General features: G+C 40.6%; 1 long non-coding RNA gene across 1 annotated transcript; it reads right to left on the minus strand.

Moving 5' to 3' along the window:
* Window positions 1-4,943: 4,943 nt before the first annotated feature.
* LOC140200745 (uncharacterized) lies at window positions 4,944-9,121 on the minus strand. The gene is made up of 3 exons (XR_011886718.1): window positions 8,878-9,121; window positions 7,777-7,895; window positions 4,944-7,057 (listed from the first exon to the last, which is right to left on the minus strand). It is a non-coding gene; the product is annotated as an uncharacterized lncRNA (long non-coding RNA).
* Window positions 9,122-9,126: the final 5 nt, after the last annotated feature.

The raw sequence follows: 9,126 nt of genomic DNA on the forward strand, positions 1-9,126 counted from the left end.
GTTATGGATTACATTAAATCCCATCTTTCTGCTACATTAGACCCTTTCCAGTTTGTTTATCGCTCAAATCGGTCCACTGATGATGCCATAACCTCTGCACTCTATTCCCTCCTGTCCCAGCTTGAAAATGGTGCCTCATATGCCAGGATGCAGTTTAATGACTTCAGCTGGGCATTCAATATGATCATACCTCAGAAGCTGGTGGGCAACCTGTCGTCATTGAGTCTCAACACCTCACTCTGTAACTGGATCCTGGACTCCTTGACAGAAATGCCACAGTCACTCTGTGTTGGCACACACATCTCTAGTTCCATCACACTGGGCACCGGCGCTCCCACAGGCTGCCTGTTCAGCCCCCTGCTGACACATAACTGGATTGCTAGATCCAGTTCAAACCGAATCATCAGGTTTGCTGATGACACAACAGTGTTTGGCCACATCAACAATGATGACAAGACAGCGGCTGGTAGAATGGTGCGAGCACAACAACTTGAGTATCAACGTGGACACAATTGTGCACTTTAGGAAGGTGCAGGTTGACCAGTCCTCACTGCACATACAAGGCTCTTCCGTGGAGAGAGTTAAGAGCACCAAATTTCTGGAACTGCACAAAACGGACCATCTCACCTCATCTCTCAACACTAAATCTTTGGTCAAAAAAGCACAGAAGTGTCTCCACTTCCTGAGGACATTGAAGGGCGTGATGCTCCCCCTCCCCCTATTTTAGCCCATTTTTACAGGAGCACCATCAAGAGTGTCCTGACCGGCTGGCAAGACATCTGACCGCCAGTCCCTACAAAGAAGTGCAAGGACTGCTGACAGCATCATTGGGATCTCTCTACCACCAATCCAAGATAATTATCAGGACCACTACGCATGTAGGACCCTTAGCATTTTTAGTTATCGCTCTCATCCATCCAACAACCTCTTCGATCTCCTACCGTCAGGCAGGAGGTACGATAGCATTAGGACAAGAACTGTTAGGATAGTAAACACCCAGGCTGTAATAATACCGAACTCCCTTCCTCCACCCAGCTCTCATCACTTATGAAGCACCAGTAGCGTTATACTGTTTATTTTTTAACTTGTGTTCTATTTGTACCTTAGTATTTGATAATTTATTTGGTAATATTATTTTATGTGTTGTGTGTGAGCTATATGTATATCTTGTGCACCTTGGTCTGGAGGAACATTGTCTCCCTTGGCAGTCAGTATTGTTGAATGACAATAAACTTGAACTTGATGATAAATCACACAATATCTTTGGTTGACCTATTCTAGTTTTGACACAGGAGCTTTTGAGGTATACCTGCTTGGAAAGGTCATAATGCTTTCAATCAAACTAAAATCAATTCTTTGTTTGGACCATTAGTTTCTATGATCTTTCCTGTTATAAAAGAGGAAGATTCGTTCACAAAGAGGAAATCTACAGATGCTGGAAATCCAAGCAATACACAGAAAATGCTGGAGGACCTCAGCAGGCCAAGCAGTATCTATGGAAAAGAGTACAGTTGATGTTTTGGGCCGAGACTCTTCATCAGGACTCAATAGATTCATTCACAGTTATGATTTATTGCAAACTGCAACAATTCTACAACCCTTTTTGGTGTCAGCACCTGGAAACAGAATTGTTGCACCATAGTCAAAAAAAAACTGCTGCACTCTGATAGTGCTGAAATTTCCAGTAGGATCATAGGAGGGAAATGGCTCCAAATAGTAATTCATTCCAGCTTTTCTTTACAACACAAGTTCAAATACTTCCCATCCGTACAACTATGTATGCATTTGGAAAAGTAAAAAGTTGTCTTTTTCTTTGTCGCTCTCCCATTAATAGAAAACACATAGACAGATGGGAAATAGGAATGTGTTTGACTGCCACTTTATCAATGCAAGCACATAATATTATTTTATATTTCCAACAGGCATTGGTTATGATGTAGCCAACCTGGAACAAGATTTAGAAGCATGGAAATATAGGAGCCTCTACCTTGTGATCCAAAATGCTGATTCCATGTCAGATAGTATGATATGCAGCCTCTTCTGTTAAACTTTAACCTCTTCGATACTTTAAAAATCCAAGAGAAAGGATCTTATCCTCATTCTCAAGGGGCAATGCAAGAAGAAAACCATTACCACTGATTCCACAGGCCACTTACTCAACTTGAAATGGAATAATGTTCTGATGCCAAATATTCTCCATCACAAATATCCAGAATTGTCCACCTCAAATGTTTGCTGCTGATAAAATTGCATTCTTATCTTTATCAATTTCAAACTTAATAATTCTAATAAACTTAATTTTCCTCCATAGTGTCCCATCATCCACTCTTTATCAGTTCCTACTTGCTTTCTACAATGGATCATCTGATTCATCCATCATCTCATACCCACAATCAGATTTTCTTTAAGATCCCCAACAGGCCAAATTTGAAGTGCTTCTGCTCACATTTAGATCATTTCATAGGGTTGTTACCTCTGATGTTTTGTAACTTCTGTCAGCGCCATAACATTGAAAGGGTGCCATGATATTGCTATTTTGGCCTCTGCTACGATTTCCTGAGTCATCCCCCTCCCCCCACTGTAGCCACCCAAGCCAAATCTCTGGATCTGCCTCAATGTACCTCTCCTCCTTTTAATGTCACCATGTTAAATTAGTCACCCTTCATAATTTGTTTGACTCAATGCCATTTAAACTTTCACTATGTTCAGAGGATAAAGAACAGCAGAGCAATGGAACAGGCCAATTGGCTCACAATGTCTGGAAGAGGAGCATATCTTTGTGCCCAGAGGGTAGGCTTCTGTGTTTAAGCAGTGTCTCTCTCTTTCGATGATGTTACTGAGGTTCTGCATTTATGAAATTGAACTATAGACTTTTTCAGTATAATGGTTTTTACATTCTGTGTTTATTTTTTCTTGTTTTTTTTGTGCGAGGGAGGAGGTCTGGGGGTCGATGTTCTTCTTGCATTTCAGTTAGTTTTTTGTGTGGCGGAGGAGGGTTTGGGAGTTGATGTTGTGTTCTGTGCAGAGGGAGATTTGGGGGGGGGGGTGATGTTCCTGATGCGTTCTGTGCAGGGGTGGGGTGGGAGCTGATGTTCTTGTTTCATTTTGTGCAGGGGGAGGGGGTTTGGGGACTGATGTTCTTGCATCTGTGCGGGGCAGGAGTTTGGGTTTGATGTTCTTGTTGCGTTTTGTGCAGGGGAGGGGTTTTGGGGCTGCTGTTCTTGTTGCGTTCTGTGCGGGGAAAGGAGCTTGTGGGGGCTGATGATTGTGTGGCCATTCTTTTTTTTTGTGCGGAAGAGGATGGGTTTGCTGTTTCTCTTTGAACTGACTTTCATGGTTTTGCTTTGTTTTGTGGCTATCTGGTGAAGAAGAATTTCAAGAATTGTATCCTGCATACATAAACTTTGATAATAAATGAACCTTTGAACCTTTTGAAACCTTAAACTAATTTTATCTGCTTTAGCATGGCCAATATCCATCCTTTCCCTGCCTGTTCATATGCCTGTCTAATTTCTTTTAAATAGTGCTGCCATTATTAGGTTCCACTACCTAAATTGACATTAGGTTCCAAGCTTCTACCACCTTGTGTCAAAAAAAACCTCATAAATCTCATTTAATCTTTTATCCTATCATGTTAAATCTATGCCCTCCAGTATTTAATACATTCCTTCAGGTTTTCTATGATAAAAGTGTAATATAAATTATAAATTACAAAATTACAAATCCATATCACACATTATCAGTTTTAAATTCAGAAAACATTGGGAAAACCCTCAGGTCAAGAAACACTGACAGTGAAATAAGAAAATCATATTTAAATGAAAATTAAGTTATATACTTTATAAAGAACATGTGTGTATGTACATAGAACATAGAACATAGAATAGTACAGCACATTACAGGCCCTTTGGCCCACAATGTTGTGCCAACCCTCAAACCCTGCCTCCCATATAACCCCCCACCTAAAATTCCTCCATATACCTGTCTAGTAGTCTCTTAAACTTCACGAGTGTATCTGCCTCCACCATTGACTCAGGCAGTGCATTCCACGCACCAACCACTCTGAGTAAAACACCTTCCTCTAATATCCCCCTTGAACTTCCCACCCCTTACCTTAAGGCCATGTCCTCTTGTATTGAGCAGTGGTGCCCTGGGGAAGAGGCGCTGGCTATCCACTTTATCTATTCCTCTTATTGTCTTGTACACCTCCATCATGTCTCCTCTCATCCTCCTTCTCTCCAAAGAGTAAAGCTCCCTTAATCTCTGATCATAATGCATACTCTCTAAACCAGGCAGCATCCTGGTAAAACTCCTCTGTACCCTTTCCAATGCTTCCACATCCTTCCTACAGTGAGGCGACCAGAACTGGACACAGTACTCCAGTTGTGGCCTAACCAGAGTTTTATAGAACTGCATCATTACATCGCGACTCTTAAACTCTATCCCTCGACTTATGAAAGCTAACACCCCATAAGTTTTCTTAACTACCCTATCCACCTGTGAGGCAACTTTCAGGGATCTGTGGATATGTACCCCCAGATCCCTCTGCTCCTCCACACTACCAAGTATCCTGCCATTTACTTTGTATTCTGCCTTGGAGTTTGTCCTTCCAAAGTGTACCACCTCGCACTTCTCCAGGTTGAACTCCATCTGCCACTTCTCAGCCCACTCCTGCATCCTATCAATGTCTCTCTGCAATCTTCCGACAATCCTCTACACTATCTACAACACCACCAACCTTTGTGTCCTCTGCAAACTTGCCAACTTACCCCTCTACCCCCACATCCAGGTCGTTAATAAAAATCACAAAAAGTAGAGGTCCCAGAACAGATCCTTGTGGGACACCACTAGTCACAATCCTCCAATCTGAATGTACTCCCTCCACCACGACCCTCTGCCTTCTGCAGGCAAGCCAATTCTGAATCCACCTGGCCAAACTTCCCTGGATCCCATGTCTTCTGACTTTCTGAATAAGCCTACCGTGTGGAACCTTGTCAAATGCCTTACAAAAATCCATATAGATCATATCCACTGCACTACCCTTACCTATATGCCTGGTCGCCTCCTCAAAGAACTGTTTTAAATTTAAACCAATTTAAAACAGTAATTCATGTCCTAAGTTTAAAGGACATCAAAACTCCTTGGGCTAAGACTTACTCTTCAGATTTATGAAGTTATCTTAAACCTCAGATTGAATTACAGCCTAATAAATCACTTGCCCTTAGTGATTATACTGTTAATATTTATTAGGACTGATAGATGAAAAATATTTATCAATACATTTCCTGCAATTTTATCAGTCATCCATTGGAAATAACTCTACTGATTACAGATGTTCTGAAGAATTACACACTAATTTCTTAAAGGCTGCACTAGCAATTTGAAGGATGCTAAACATTGAAAAACTGAATTACATTGAATGTAATAATTGATCAGACCTTATTATGTATTTATGATTTTACTTGGCACTTTTCTATAAGATCTTTATTATTATATTTACCATTGTCTCCCAAAATGTTTTGAAAATAATACTGTATGTTAAGCATAATGACAATATCATGATAATTTTTTTGTTATTTAAAAATATTAATTAGGAGCAGGTAAAGAGTGGAGGATGGGACACTATGCTCCATTATTGTTAACTCTATTAACATTTTAGACAACACTTGCAATATTTCACAGAAGTATTTGCAAAACCAAAGCAGACAAAGATAATTTTCTTACACTGGAACTCATCTTTTAAATTCGAATACAAACATACATATACCTTTTACATTATTGTCCATAATGGAATATTACCATGTATATTGAATTGCCAATCTAATAAAATTGATTTCACCAAGTAACACCTCCAAAGAAACCAGAAAAAAGCTTTTTCCTTCTTAGTTCCACATCCTCCCGTATCAGACCTCAACTCAGGCAGTTACTTACTCATGCAATCAGTTAATGCTTACATTGACCGCATACATTTGCTCCAATATTTTTTTAGATTAGATTTCTGTATGTTATTTCCGCTAATATATTAATAATCACACAAGTAAGTGAGTATGCAGACAGGTTCAAATGTATGTTACTGGGTTCAAAAATAGTTTTAACTAGTTTGACAGCAAGAAAAGTTTCATTGGATTACTGCAAACTATTTAATTTTTAAAAATGACTGGTGCAAAAAAAATGTCAATTTTAATTCCTGGCATTCTTAAATATTAGTTCTCTGCCTTTAACAAAGGGTAACCTGTAAAATATTGACATAATTATTAAAGAAAAAATTTGTAATATCAACAATTTTGAATGTTTATACTTTGCATTCCCAATGGATGATTAATGCAAGGCACTTCATTTTGCTTAATAGTTCTCACTGAGAAGCCATGCGAGTGAAAGCTATGTTTATTTTGTAGAACATCTGAAAGCCCTGGTTTTGCACTGTTTGAAAAACTACAACAATAGGCCAAAAGTTCCTGCAAGTGTTGAGATTTTCATTTTCACCACTGAACTACTAAAAAAAGACTAGGTTTACATGTTACTTTTATATTTTTGTAATTTCCTGATTCAAGTGTTTGCTAAAGGTTGCTCATTTTTCAGTAAATTTTCAAGTGACACTACTGTTGTTGGTAAGATCTGTGTGAGGTGGCATACAGGAGTGAGACAGATCGCTTGGTTGAATGGTATCACAATAATGATCTCACATTAAATATCAGTAACATCATGGAATTGATTGTGGCCTTTAGGAAGGGAAAGTCAGGAGAATACACACCAGTCTTCACTTACAGGAAAGTAATTGAAAGGGTTAGCAGCTTCAAGTTTTTGGGCATCAACATCTCACAGGACCTGTCCTGGTCCTAACAAATTGATGTAATCATGCTCTGCTTTATTAGGAGTTTGAGAGCTCTGGTATGTCATCAAAGACTTGCATAATTCTATAGATGTACGGTGCAGAGCATTCTGACTGGTTGCATCGCAGCCTGGTGTGGATCTCAAGAGGTTGCAAAGGGTTCACAATCCTTTCCATCACTGATGACATCGTCAAGAAGCAGTATCCAACACTATGGATCCTCACAATCTACGATTAAGAATAGAAATGTTGGAAATACTTAGCTTTAAGCATGTTTCCCATTCCATAGATAACTCTTCTCCTTATTACTGTCAGGGAGGAGGCAGAAGCCTGAAGGCATACACTCTGTTCATACTGTATGCAGTTCAATTTGTACAAACAACTCTGCAAGTTTTTTTTATATAATTTCCTGCGTGGGTTCATTTGGATTTCAGCTTGGAGCAAATATGGTAGAAAGACCTCTATCTCCATCTACTCTTTATTTGCCCTATCTTTTATAGCAATATATTTTCACAAAGTTTTCTCATTAAAAACCCCAAAGAAAACTTCTGGCTCAGGCGATTTTTAAGGTGTTTAACTCCCTACCGAGCTCTGTACGCAACACAGTGCAAAAGCAGTAGACACCCAGTAGAGAAACAGCTTATTCCCCTCTGCCATTTCAGAACAGTCCATGAACCTATGAACACTACGCCGTCATTCTTTTTCTGCACTCCGTATTTTTTAAAAAATTTATAATACTTTTACATCTTTAAATAGTACTGCTGTTGCAGAAAAACAAACTTCACATTTTAAAAAGTCAATGACAATAATTCTGATTGTTCCAATCCATATCACCATAATGAATTAATTGCAATACTTTCTCTTTCCATTGCCAAATTTACTGGTAAGTTGACTCTTTTATGATGTTACATACTCATTGATAACACACACTCCTCCATTTCCCTCACCATTTTAAATATGTTGTACTGTTGGATCAATATCCAGATGACCAGAAATTATGCTTAAATAGGCCAAATCTACAAACTCTGCAGGACAATTCCAGAAGAATCCTAAGGATTTCTGCATGCTAGAAGTGAGGAAAAGAGACATATTTCAAAAAACAATCTTATTCCCAGCATTTGGAAAAATGTCAAAATATTCAGGAAGAGAAACAATTTCCAGTAATTCCCCAATTTTTAAGTTTCATCCTCAAATTCACGTTAAAACCAGAAGATGCTGGAAACATGCTCAGTAGGGTTATCTATGGAAAGAGAAACATGCTTAAAGTGAAGTATTTCTAACATTTTCAGCTCTTAATTTCTTATCTGATTCCCATTTCATGCTGCTATTCTTAAAATTCTCAGCACTGTGAGTTGGGTAGCAAAGCTCTAGTGACCCAGATTGGACTGTTATCTAAAGTGTTGTACATGTGGAGTACCTCTAGTGCTGTATACATGTTCTCTCTGACCTAGAGGGTTCCCTTCTACATCACAAAGGCATGCTGACTGACAGATTGCTAACAGGCTACTGTAAATTACTCTCACTTTAGGTGGGTGGTGAGTTAAAGGGCCTATAAAAGAGAATGGGTTAACAGGGAAATCAATTGGATTTCACCAATTGGCATCGACTCGATGGACTGAATTACTTCCTTCAAATTTATAAACTGGCCATCCTCCATTGAACCTGGCACTATCTATTTCTCAGGGCTCAGGCCCGCCTTCACGTTCAGCAGTTCACGAACCAGAGGGTTATAGCGCCAACAAATCTAATTAACTCGGAGAAAGTTTGCAGAAACGTTTCCTCTCCCGCGCGAATCAGGCTCGGCGCGTGCAGGCTGGAGCTCTAACCAGCGGGCGCGGGGGCGGGGGCGCGGGCGCGTGTCTGGCGCAGCTCAGGCCGGGGCGGGTGCGTGCGTGGGCACGATCGGGCTGAAAGTCCGACCCGAGTGGGAGCGCTTAGCCTGTTGAGGGAAGACCGAGTGTGCGAGGCGGTTCGACCTCATGGACGCCGCGAAGTCAAGTTCGTTGCCGATCGGCCACGAATTCTGGGTTCTGGCGGTGGAGCGGTACCTGCTGGTCGAGGCCCGCTTCTACCGATACGACGTGACTCTGTGTGGCGGAACACTCAGCATGTGGGCTTCACTGAAATGTCTCCTCGCACCGCATTTGAACCATCTAGTGCAGAGGAACGACCTGCGCTCCGGCTGCCGGCTCAGGGTGGCACAGTTGTGGGTGCGGGTAGACGGTGTGACAGTAATAGAGAGAGTCGAAATGCTGAGAGCCTGCACGCCTCCCCCTCTTCTGACAGCGGTTGGGCCC

The sequence above is a fragment of the Mobula birostris genome, chromosome 7 (genome assembly GCF_030028105.1).
Source record: "Mobula birostris isolate sMobBir1 chromosome 7, sMobBir1.hap1, whole genome shotgun sequence".
NCBI lineage: Eukaryota > Metazoa > Chordata > Chondrichthyes > Myliobatiformes > Myliobatidae > Mobula > Mobula birostris.